Consider the following 12,879-nt stretch of genomic DNA (forward strand, 5'->3'; position numbering starts at 1 on the left):
TAGGAGCATCTTAAAGGAAAAGCTTGAGCAAAATTAATTTGATATTATTCACCCATTTCTAGTTACCTGTTTTGGAATCCTTGGTCACTTTCAAGAAATTGTTTTTTCCCTACAGAAGTGTCTTGTCCAATGGTAGTCATTCATTACATGTGGCTGTTTAAATTAAAATAAAATAAAATTGAAAATTCAATCTTCAGTGTCACTAGCCACATTGCAAGTGTGCAGTTGCCCTGTGTGGCTAGTGGTTACCATATTGGACAGGGCAAATATTAAGCATTTCCATCATTACAGGAAGTTCTATTGTATAGAACTGATACAGAAATATTATATGCTCGTATAATGTATTTGAGAACTTTGGACACAAACACAAGGAGATATTTTATAGAGTTTTCAGAGAATCTAATTGTGTCTACAGTAGGGAGCAGACACATCTAGTGACATACGACAGGCTCAAGAATGGCAAGTCTGCCATGCAGCAACAGAACTTTTTTTTTCTGAGGGTGGGTAATCATGGGTTCCTTCTGTTGTGTATGACCTATTTTTTGTACCTGAAACAGTTCCACATACATTTATGTTGGGACCTAGGAAAACTGAGGCTGTGAGGAAAAAGTTATTGTCACTAAGAATTGTGTAAAAACAGAAGAAGCATTCTCTTTCACTTTACCACAGAACATACTTCATTAAAGGAGCTCCATGGCCAAAATGATAATAGTCAGTTTTCCTAAACAGTACAATCAGCATGTTTAACTTTCATTTTATTTCTACCCCACTTTTAGAGAAACAAATGAAAGGAAACAAATGGAATCAATTAACGTTAATGCACTTTCTGTATCGTTAGCTAGTAAGGTATAAATGAGCACTTCACTAAACTAAAGAACTTTTCAAATTTCTCACTGGGCATAAACAAAGCATCATTTGACTATGACCCAAAGAAGCTGGCCCCTCCAGCTGTGAGGCAAGGACAAGGCTGGGCTCTCCACAGCCCAAGAAGGTGTGTGGCCTTATTCAGATTCCTCAGGGAGTTTTGATAGAGTCATTCTTCTAAGCTGGGGCACCCACTCCCTTGCACCCTACTCAAAGAGCCATTAGGAACAGTGACCTTTCTGCTTGGCTAGGACTGAGCCAGAGGGTGACCTGTGAGGGAGAGGGAGAAAGTGAGAGAGGCCATTTTCTGCCTGGCTAGACTTTTTCTTGAGCACTGAAAGATACCTGCTGGGACTCCCAGAATTAATTGGAAAGAAGGCCCTGGGTATGGAGGTAGTGGTTTAGCAGAGTTCCCTACTGGCTGTTTAACAAGGAGATGTCCAAATCTACAGAGCCTGAGCAGCCATTCTCATAAGCACTAGCAGAAAAATGGTAATGAGAGAGAAGGGGAAAATGAGATAGGTGCTGCTTTTCTGAGGAAAGATTTGTCTTCAACTACAGTAAATTCTCATCAGAAAGTATATGTAAACCGGCCTGGTGGCTCAGGCAGTTAGAGCTCCATGCTCCTAACTCCGAAGGCTGCCGGTTCTAGTACCCCATGTGCCAGTGGGCTCTCAACCACAAGGTTGCCAGTTCGATTCCTCGACTCCCACAAGGGATGGTGGCCTGTGCCCCCTGCAACTAGAAAATGACAACTAGACCTGGAGCTGAGCTGCACCCTCCACAACTAAGACTGAAAGGACAACAACTTGAAGCTGAACGGCGCCCTCCACAACTAAGATTGAAAGGACAACAACTTGACTTGGGAAAAAGGCCTGGAAGTACACACTGTTCCCCAATAAAGTCCTGTTCCCCTTCCCCAATAAAATTTAAAAAAAAAGAAAGAAAGAAAGAAAGTATATGTAAGTTTCCTGCCATTTACAAGGCACACCAAACCTTTCTACAGCAGGGGATTCTAATGGGAGCCCCCTTCCTGCCACCTGCCCATGTTAGTCAGGACTCGGGTGTCAGGTGCCCACCCCTCTGACCACGATAAGGTACTGTGTCTGGCAGTTCCTATCAAAATCACCTGGTTGGAGAGGAGAAGGAACAGTTCCACAGAAGAAGGAGGGTGCTGTTCTGAGTAGATAAAACAATAAATGTCCACTAAACTGCCTTATATATTAAAACATTTTCCCTCAAAAAACATTATATTAAAAATATTATTTATTAAAAACATCACCAATAATTCTATAATGGCAATGTAATAATTTTAATTTCCAATTACATTTTCCCATTTCCTTCTGCTCTATTATTACATCGCAGACATTTAAAAATTATCACCAATTTAGGCTAGATACTTTTCCGTTTTTTGCCTTTACCTTGACTCTTCCTTTTGTAACTATCTTCAATAACTGTTACCCAAAATTGATATTAATGATTATGGCTGAGGAAACACTTGAATTCAATAAGGATTCACTGAGGACAGCTTTATGGATGAAAAAGAGGAATGAGATATTGTCTTGCCTGCAAGGAGCTTACCATCTAATGAGGGAGAGAGCTATTTGGAGGTAAACCTCACTTTTTCAGCTTTATGTTCCATGTGGAGGGAGGCCCACCAGAGTGACACTCATGGCCTCTTGCCCCAAACCCTCCTCTCCCTCATTCTGGGTGAGGAAGGATGGCTTCTCTTTGAGAAAGAACAGAACTTGAGTGGGTCAGCCTTTCTCTCTCTTCTTTTCTTTAGGATATGCTTACCTGAAGAACGCATGCATTCTTCCTGATGCCTCCGTGTGGATTTTCAGGGGCAGGCAGCCCCTCATGTGGGGGAGGGTTGGGGGAGGCTTGTGGTTGCACAGAAGCACCAGAAAGTGTTCCAGGTAAGTCTAACTCAACCCACTTGGTTCACAGACTCTGCCACATTCTCCAGTGTTAGCTTTATCCATAATAAAGGTGATATTTTTGTTTGCATCTACCTGGTTCTTTTATTTTTCAGTTGTTGTCTAACTTGGGTGGGAGAAAGAGGGTTGTTATTGACCAACTTTCCAAAAGCCCAAGAAATGTGCACAGATCATTTTAGTGCACTATTGTGTATTTAGTAAAAGAGAAAAATGCAGGTGTCATAGAAGTACAGGGTGGGAAGGAGCACTTGGCAAAAACTGGAGGTTTAGGAGAAGCTTCTAGAAAGAAATGACACTTTGGCTGAATCATAATGGATAAATACAATTAGGAGGAAAGAAAGTGGAAATGGTATTCTGAGCAAAGGACTATTTATAAAGTCACAGGTATTTGGATGATCAGGGAGTGTGGAGGAAGCAAGTGGTTTGATGACTAGAACATAAAAAAAGTGAGGTAGAAAGATAAGGTTTAAGAGGTAGGTGGGCACTTGGTATTGGAAGGCTTATGTGCCATGCTAAGTAGCTTGTGTTTTACCCTGCAGGTAGTGGAGGATTGCCGAAGGGTTTAGTGCATGGCAGGTCAGATGTGCACTTTAGATAGGTGACGTTGTTGAGAATGAATTTAAGGGACAAAAGTTAAGGCAGGGAGACTTGCTAGAAGATTGCTTTTGTCATTCAGGTAAGAGTTGAGGAGAACCCAAACCAGAGGCTGTATTAGGAGTTAAGATTCAAGGACCTGTAAAATGTTAAATCAGTAGAACCTGGCAATTGATGGAATGTGTAAGGGACGGGGGTATCCTAGAGTCACTCTGAGTTTTCTGGATTGATGCCTAGGTAGATGGTAATAGTGCCAATAACAATAATTGGAACATAGGAGGAGGAAAAGTTTGGAATGGGAATAGGGAGGGAAGTTACTAAGTTCATGGAGTGGTGAGGATGAGAGATATGGATTTGGGAGTCATCAGCTTAAACACAAGAGTATGGGATGTTTTGTGGAGAATGTGGGATGAGAGAAAAGCAGGGTGCCAAGAACAGACCCTCAGTTTTGTTGGCGTAGAAGGGTGAGGGAATGGCACACGCTTCCCTTCTCTGTTTTCTGGGCCAAACTTTAATGAAGTTGTGCTTATATACAAGATTAAATATGAAGTAAATTTCTTATTCAGGTGACTACTGTACCAGATTCTTCTAAAATCGTCCTTATTTTTGGAGATGTGTTAAGGGGGAAATCTGCAGCTTTCCATTCTCATTATTCAGTAGAGAGGGAAACTTTATTCTCCTTCATATCAGAGGTTTGTATTGAACTGAACCTTTCCCACTTTAATCACTTATTTATACGTCATGAAGCTAGGAAGAGTAGCTTGCACAACTGGGCAGAGTTTGGGGGGTATTCACTGGACACCATTTTTATTGGGGGAAGGGGATAGAGGCACTGAAAAACAACATGGGCCCATCTCTTGATGTTTTTTCTCTTTATGCTGCTAGCAACTAGATTGTGTGGCTGAATGTGGATGTAGGTTAAATTTGCTTTGCAAACCAAGCTCTCTCCAGAGTATCTCCCAGGAAAACCTCTAATAAGTTCTCATATGCAATCTGCATTTTCCAGGCCAGCCCATTCCTATCCTGTGAAGTTCCTGAGCATTTGGTAGACCAATTAATGTAGTCAAGTGCTGTGAATTCCATTTGACTATCAATTTTTGTGTGGGCTCTCTAATGGCTAGAACTCTGATGAGGATATGAGAATTCAATTCCAATTACCAACAGGAGATCCCTAACTACCCTAGTAACATCCCTAACCTTTGCATATTTTAGAAACAATAACTCACTGACTTCATATACTATTTGCTTTGCTCTTCAGAGGAGCTTTAGTTACTCTCTTTTCAACGTAGCTACTATTTCAGATGTGGAATGGCCTGCTATGAGCAGAACTGAGTTAAGCATGTGTTAGTCTGAAACTTTAAATGGGTGATTTATCTGGTGATCACACGCTAAAGGGGGAAATCAATCTGGATTTTACCAAAAAAAAAAAAAAATGTATTTTAAAATTCTAAAGAGATGCTTAAAACCAAGGCCATCTGAGCAGAGGCCTTGCCTCAGGCAACTCTCCCACGATGCCAGGATGATACAAAGCCCTTGGCCCCCACCCATCATTTAGTTCCATCCCTGGGAAAGAGAACGTAAGATTAAGAAGGAGCTTGAGAATCTTAAGTTAACTAAATTTTAAACCCAGAAAGAGCCATTTTCAGTTTTAAAACAGAAATCGTTGAATTTATATTGAATTGCAAGATTTGGTTTTCTGCTATTAGTGAAAGTAGAAACTTGGAAACTAAGCAAAGTTCAACTATAAGGAAAGTAGTAAGTTATATTCTTGCAAATCTGACTCCATGATTATGTTAAAATTTATACTCTGTAAAGTGTTTTCTTTAAAATATGCATATTTAGGGCCGGCCCGGTAGTTCAGGTGGTTAGAGCTCCATGCTCCTAACTCCGAAGGTTACCGGTTCAATTCCCACATGGGCCAGTGGGCTCCCAACCACAAGATTGCCGGTTCAATTCTTCGAGTCCCACAAGGGATGGTGGGCTCTGCCCCCTGCAACTAAGATTGAACATGGCACCTTGAGCTGAGCTGCCGCTGAGCTCCCGGATGGCTCAGTCGGTTGGAGTGCGTCCTCTAACCACGAGGTTGCTGGTTCGACTCCTGCAAGGGATGGTGGGCTGTGCCCCGTGCAACTAGAAACGGCAACTGGACCTGGAGCTGAGCTGCGCCCTCCACAACTAAGAGTGAAAGGACAACAACTTGACTTGGAAAAAGTCCTGGAAGTACACACTGTTCCCCAATAAAGTCCTGTTCCCCTTCCCCAATAAAATCTTTTAAAAAAATGCATATTTATACATATCTGATGTTGGGTATCCAGTAAATAGGTTTTGTTCTTGTCTGTTTTTCTGCAGGTGCTCAGAGGACTTTGTGACACTAAGTGAGAAAACTAGGTCAGGCTGCTTGTTCAAAGGAAATGCCAAGATTAAGGCAGAATTTGGCTTTTCTTTATCCTGAGGCTTTAGGAAGAGAGAGTGTGGGGAGAGTCCCAGAGAGCAGTTTGCAGGCTCTCGGACTCACGTGGAAAGGTGCTGGCTCAGTCATTAGATGGCCATCTGCTGTTACCACTAATATAACTGCCGTGGCTATGCTAGGGCATTGGTTGGTTGGCAGAGAAGCAGATGGAGGATCACGGTTAGTGAGTATGGTTAGCAAGTGGATTGTGGATTGCGGATCGTGGATCATGTTGATCCTACTTCCTGTATCTCCCCCGGCTGCCAGCAAGACAGGGGTGTGGGAAGGCCCCCTGTAGGGGTGCTGGCGGATGTTTGCTTTTGTGTCTTGACAGCCGCCAGCGAGAATATAGTGTTATGAACCCTCTGTCCATGGCTCCCGTTGGTATTCCTTTTGGGCCTCACCATATCCTGTGTTCTTATGCGGGGAGGGGGACCAGAGACCCTGCATGACAGAGAGAAAAAACACATTTTATGCGTTTAGAACATGATGTAGGAAAAAATTTTCCCCAGATATCTTTGTTGTATTTACCTGTCTTTAAAAGAGACCTATTACACACACACACACACACACACACACACACACACACACACACAAATGAGGTTGTGATAGGAACAAAGAAGGAATAGGGTTCATTATTCAAATTAGAAAATAATTATTCGCAGTATAAAAGCCGTCTTTTCTTTCAAATGCTTGTTTATGGATCATTAGCCACTTGACAAGAGAGAGTGGGAGAAGACAAAGTAAAAGCTAAAGTACTAAAGACAAATACTCAATTGAAGATCAGTCATAAATGAAAAAGAGCCTCTTGGTAATTGCCATTCATTGAGAAAATGTAATTCAATTTACAAAGTTAAAATTTAAATTCATCTGTGGGAGAGTGGCAGGAAGGTGACCTTACAGTAATGGCACATATTTCTTGTTTTGAGATTTCATCCAAAAATATAGGGAAATCTCTCTGCTATAATAGCCCAGGAATCTGGCACCATCTCCCCAACTTGCCACATAACTATCACTTGGTACCTGTACCTGTGTTAGTATCAACCTGGAAAGTATGTAGTTATACAGAGGTCATATCTGTTATTGCAAAGGTTTTTGTTTGTTTGTTTGTTTGTTTGTTTGTTTTTCACTGAATTTCAGTAATATTTCTGCAGCCTGGAGCTTGTCAATGTCTTAGGTTTCACCTCCTGTGTCTTCACCTGTATGGTTCTCATCCCATGTCTTACATTATTTTCTCTGCAAGCACTGTTCTGAGCAGGATGCGATTTGTGCTAAATTAGAGTTCTAAGGCATCAGTAAAATATCATTCTACCCCAAGCAAAAGACAACAGCTGCTGTGCTCGCTCACTCTTCTCCCTCTCCTCCACCCCACTCTCCCTCCATCCCTAAATGTTGGCTCTTCTAAGGAAAAGGCACTGGTCTCTGCCCAGGGAAACACAGCTTCTTCTTCAAAGGGAGCTGTTAGAGGCCTCGGTGTGTTTTCGAAGTGAGAAGAAAGGCTGAAGAAGGGAGAGACTGAAGGGAGAAGAAAGGAGGATGCAGGTGGGATGAGACCTGAAGGAGGTGAAGGAGTGGGGAAAGGAATGTTGAGGGAATGGAAAGAGTGGTATCCAGAGTGCAGATAAACGTATCACCTTCAAGTAGGGAAAGGGGCAAATTTTCCTTTGAGATGAGGAAACCAGTTAAGGGAGTAGATCTTGACCTGGACAATTAGACACAGTGATTTTTACAAAGATGGACGACCTTTTGAGAACTCCCCAGGTATGAGACTCATTCCTTGACAGGAGGGTAACTGCTCTTACTCCTGTGTGCCAGGCACTGGACCGCTGCACCTGCTCCTATTACCACATGACAGTCGTTACTGCCATTTACAGACGAGGGGAGGGAAATCGGAGCTTCTGCTTTGACACCGCTATTGTACAGGCAAACACGGAGCAAATAAAATGACTTTAACTCTTCGTTCTTGAGGTAAGCATTGAGGTTTACATGGTATTACCTCAGGTGGGAGGTTAAGAGTTGAAAGATATTTTAAAGAAAGTTTGAAATCTCATTTGGCAAAATGTAGCCAGCGAAATGTAAATCTTTCCAGCCCTAATTCTTATCATTCAATGAAACTTCTCAGAAAAAAACTGAAGAGGAAAATTCAGAGGCTGCACTCCGTAGCTTATTAGGCATGCAATGCTTATAGGTGCTTAGATTCGCACTGGAAAACCTTTGGAGTTGTGCTCTGTATGCAGACTAGAAATGGAAGCATGTAGCAGCGGATCTGCAAATCCAGCCCCATAATGGATGTTGTGATTCCATCTGAGATATGGCAAAATTTGCCTAGATGTTTTTCCTGGATAAAAACGGAAGCTACGGAATGGGAAAAGCATGCAGGAGCAGATAGATCCAAAAATCTAAACCAAAGGCAAAACTGATGTCATTGAAGTTTATTTTGGGGAGTTTTTCACTTTGCCTTTTTTGGTGATGGTCCTACCCCCTCCATCCCACCCTTACTCCACCCCTGGTATCCTTATAATGACAATCGATGTTCCCTTATCTACTTTTTGCCTTCTTAGGTACCATGACTAAAATAATTCTATGTTCTAGACAAAAAAAAATTTATGTCACATAGTTTGACAAAAGATTTGCCAATGTATTTATATAAAAAATCATACAAATTATAATTAATAGTTGCAAATATATATAAATTCATATTCAAAATGACCTCTTATCTCCTTTCCCTCAGTAACATCCCTTTTCCTTCAGTCCACTTGTCTCACCTAAAATTGAGTTGATAAAATAATATGCTTTAAAATGTTATTGGCTGATAACACCTACTGTGGGTATTTGTAATGTGTGTATGTGTCCAGAACCTCTTTCTTTTTGTGAGACTCTCACTTTCTTCCTCTTAGTGAATCACTTTTTTACCTCACCTTCACAGTTATATATAGATGAGAGTTTTTAATCTTCTAATGATTCCTTCTCCCTAACCACAGTGATTGGTTCAGGGATAAAAACATAATCTAAACTGGCCAATCAGAGTTCTCTGTACAACTTTTTTTTAACCTGTCAGGAAGATAATAGTCTCTTTCCTGTCTGATATTGAGGGTGAAAGAATAGAAGCCTGTAATTGCTAGTGTCCACGTTTTCAATTGTAGAGACTTTGTTTAAGATAAAAAGCTGACACACTTGAGAGTTCGAGCCCTACAGATGTCAAGCGTCTGCTTCCAGTGTTCTCTTAGGCCTAGCTCTACCCTTGACTTTCCTGAAATTTACTCATATCAATCAAGAAATATTTACTCCTCTCCTTCCCTGTTTTCCTCATTTTTTTCTTAAATATTATTCAGAGTTCTGAAAACTGTCATTTCATAATGAATTAACTCAATCTAGAACATTTTTATTTTTCAAGAGGACATAGCACTAAAATTAATACAGCACATTTGGTGGCGTATCAGGCAGTATGGCAATTGGAAGGGAAGCAGTTCGGAACAGAGGGTCCACCCTGATGCCTCTCAACTTCCCTTATGCCGGTGCTAATCTGTGCCATTCACCAAAATGGCTGGCTCTGAGCACTTAGAGGCAGATGAACTGGTGACCCTCTTTAGAACAGACCAAAATACCCAGCTGCTTCCTGAGAGTTCTGAAGGAATCTAGAAAGAAAGACGTTAAGCCTGCATTAAGTGGAGCTTCCATATTTTGCACTGTGGGTCTAATCTCCCTACCAGCTATGTTTAAACTTCGATGCCACAAGTCCATGTGACAGAAGCCTGGGAAAAATCTTTGCACTGGGATAAAGGATGTGACCATCGGCCAGTTATGCCAGGGATTTCTTCAGAACTGTGCAGTTTTTCAGCTATGTGGAGCCTGGGGTGATATTTTTTTTCTTCTCCTTTTTTCAAAAGGAACCTCAGCTGGCTGGTTGTATAGAAAGTTCTCCAGCTTGGGGCCAAGGTTCCTGGGAACCACAAGGTCCCTGTTTGCCCTCCAGTCTTTGAAGCTGACCTCTAAAAGAACAGAAGATCTCAGCTTTGTTCCAGGAGTGGATGGGAGGCAGTTTACTGCTAAATGGGTCACTCGAAGCCATGTTTAAAATTGTGAAGACAGCTGGTGAGTATGCTCCTTCAGCTGCCTGGATGAGAGCCTGTTGAGTGTGGCTGGCTTTGAACTATCCTCATCGAGATTCCATGTTGACAACAAATGATAGAATTTCTGCATTTGTAGATGGTGGGAATGGAATGAGCCTCGTGAAGCCTAACAGAGTTCCCAGGATGCCCTTGTGAAGCTCTCTGTCCGAGAATGATCATGGTCCTGGTGATAGCCTCCAAAAGCAATATAGTGTGCGATTGAGGCACTCGGTCCCAATATCTAACATGGTGTTCCTAAGATAGAATAATAATAGCAATATAACTTTCACTGAGTACCTGTTATGTGCCAGGTGCTCTTCTCACCATGTTACATGTCTTACTTCATTGACTCCTCACAACAGTCCTACAAAGTACTCACCTTTATCACCTCCATTCTATGAATGGAGAAAATGAAGCGCAGAGCACTGAAATGAATTACCCAAGGACACTGTGGTAGCTCGTCTCCAAAGATGAGGCTTCTAATGAACTGTGCCTCCTGATACCTTGAATCTCTTCTGGCCTCTGTGACTCATGTTTGAACAACAAAATATGGCACATGTAATGTCACATGACTTCCAGGGCTAATGCATAGGTAGCCTTATAGATTCTTCCCTGTTTTCTTGGAATACTTTCCCTTGGGATCTCCCTCTCTGAACCCAGTCACCTGTACAAAGCTGAGGAATTCAATGGGAGGCCCATGTCGATGTGCTCTGGTTGACAGCCCCAGATGATCTACCAGCCATAAAATCCCCTTTCCATGTCTAACCCAGTTGAGCTTTCAGATGACCGATTGTAGCCCCAGTCAACACCTGATTGCAACTGTGTAAGACACTCGGAGCAAGAATTACCCAGCTAAACCCAGTCAGCCCACTAAACCATGAAAGCTAATAATTCATTATTGCTTTAAATCACAAAGTTTTAGGGTGGCTTATTATACAAAATAGATAACCAGAACACTCACACAGCAGGTAAATGGCAGAGCTGGGATTGAAACCCAGGCAGCTTGGGTCTATATCCCTTGCTCTCAACCAATGATCTACTCTGACCCACTCTCCAATGCTTTCTGTTGTTATGGTCCTGATATTGATGATTACAGATGTGTTATCCCCAAGCAGGCAGGCATGCAAATCTGTAAAGTAAACATAATGGATCAGTAGAGAAAGCATAGACACAGTGGAGTAAATTATGCATGGGATTTTGAGTCCAGTGGACCCGAGTTTGAACCTTAGCTTCACCACCTTCTAGTTTTGTGACTTTGGATAAATTACTACCATGTGGGGGCTTACTGGTGATGAGGGTCAGGTTGTCAAGTCAGTGTGCATAGTCAAAGTTACCTCTGACACGTCTTCACCTTCTTTCAGTACAAACTCAAGGGTTTCTGTGTGGTCATATACTCTTTAAGGTCCAATCTTTTCTCTTTGAGATACCACTTGACTTCTGAAGCAAATGCTCATTCAGTGAAATGTCTGGAGCCATAGGCACTGTTAAAAACAAGTATTTTGCCTTATATTTTGACTGAATGTGTATATTTGAATTCACTTGAGTTGATGTGTTTAGGAAGAGCCTCCGTCCAGTTTTCTGTGCTTGAGTTTCCTCATGTGTAATATGGGAATTAAATTAACTGCACAGGGTTCATGTGGTATTAAATGAAACATTGTAAGAAGACTGTCTGACACTTGCTTAATTCAGAGTAGAGGGTTCCTTGGATGCTCTCAAGGCCTGGCTGCCCGCCCTGCCCTTTAGTAGGCTCCTGTGGGGAGGAAAATAGGTTAATGATACCAAAAAAAAAAAAAAAAAAAATGTTTTAAGAGACGGAAGAGATCAGTTTACCTCATCAAATCTCAAATCAAACTTTTTATTTTGTACTTCAGAGATTGAAATTTTTATATTTGTAGTATTTCTCACTGTACAGTGGATGAATCAAGAACATGGTATGACAACTGCATTGGTTAAGACAACACTTGTACACTAATCATGTGGGAGTTGGTTTATTTCCTGAGAGTCTGGTTGTACCAAATATAGTGGTGTTTTTCAACTTTAAACTTAGTACTTCCATAGTTAACTTGAAGAAGACAGTGATGGAACTTCCTGCATATTCTCTCACGTGTGAACAAGAAGTGGAAAGAGGAGATAGAGTATATGTTTTAAGAATCCCATATCTGTTTTTGAGAGGAGTTGATTGCTAAATCTATCTGTGTTAGCTATTGCTGCATAACAAATCACCCTATAACCTCATAACTTAAAATAGCAATCATTCATTACCTCTCATGGTATCTGTGGGTCAGGAATTCAGATAGGATAAGATGGGGGTGACTTGCCTCTGCTTCACAGGGGTCCTAGCTAGAGCTGTCAGCTGTGTTAACAGGGACATGTACCTGAGGCTATTCTATATGGCCTGTGCTTCCTTAAAACATGGTAGCTGGGTTCCAAGGGCAAGCAAGTATGAGAGAGACAGATAGACAGACAGGTGGAAATCATATTGATTTTAATGACCTAACCTTAGAAGTCAAGCAATGTCACTTTTGCCATGTTTGATTGCTCAAGATAATTACAAAGATCAGCACAGAGTCAAGATGGAGGAAGAGGGAGGTGGGTATGGATCCAGTGTCTCAATGGTGGGTTGTCAATGTCACAGTGTAAGGAGTACCTGAAATGAGATATGTGTGTGTATATGTGTATATAACATTATATGTATGTATATATATATATATATATATATATATATATATATATATATATGTGTGTGTGTGTGTGTGTGTGTGTGTGTGTGTGTGTGTGCATGCATATATATATATATATACTTAATGAGACACCCAATCATAGAATTGCCCCCTGCTTTCTGACGGCACCTATTCTAGGTCAAACCCTGGCTTTTTTAGACCCCCTCCACCAAATACTCAACCAAAACCCAAATCCTGTAGAA

The 12,879-nt window shown here is 41.4% G+C and overlaps 1 long non-coding RNA gene across 1 annotated transcript in view; it reads left to right on the top strand.

Moving 5' to 3' along the window:
* Nucleotides 1-1,659: 1,659 nt before the first annotated feature.
* Nucleotides 1,660-12,879, top strand: part of LOC109436854 (uncharacterized) — a 92,182-nt gene continuing 80,962 nt past the window's right edge. Inside the window, exons 1-2 of the long non-coding RNA XR_012497409.1 lie at nucleotides 1,660-7,815; nucleotides 9,735-9,939. This is a non-coding gene — a long non-coding RNA (uncharacterized LOC109436854). The remainder of the gene's footprint in view (nucleotides 7,816-9,734; nucleotides 9,940-12,879) is intronic.

The sequence above is a fragment of the Rhinolophus sinicus genome, linkage group LG06, assembly GCF_036562045.2.
Source record: "Rhinolophus sinicus isolate RSC01 linkage group LG06, ASM3656204v1, whole genome shotgun sequence".
In the NCBI taxonomy this organism is placed as follows: Eukaryota; Metazoa; Chordata; class Mammalia; order Chiroptera; family Rhinolophidae; genus Rhinolophus; species Rhinolophus sinicus.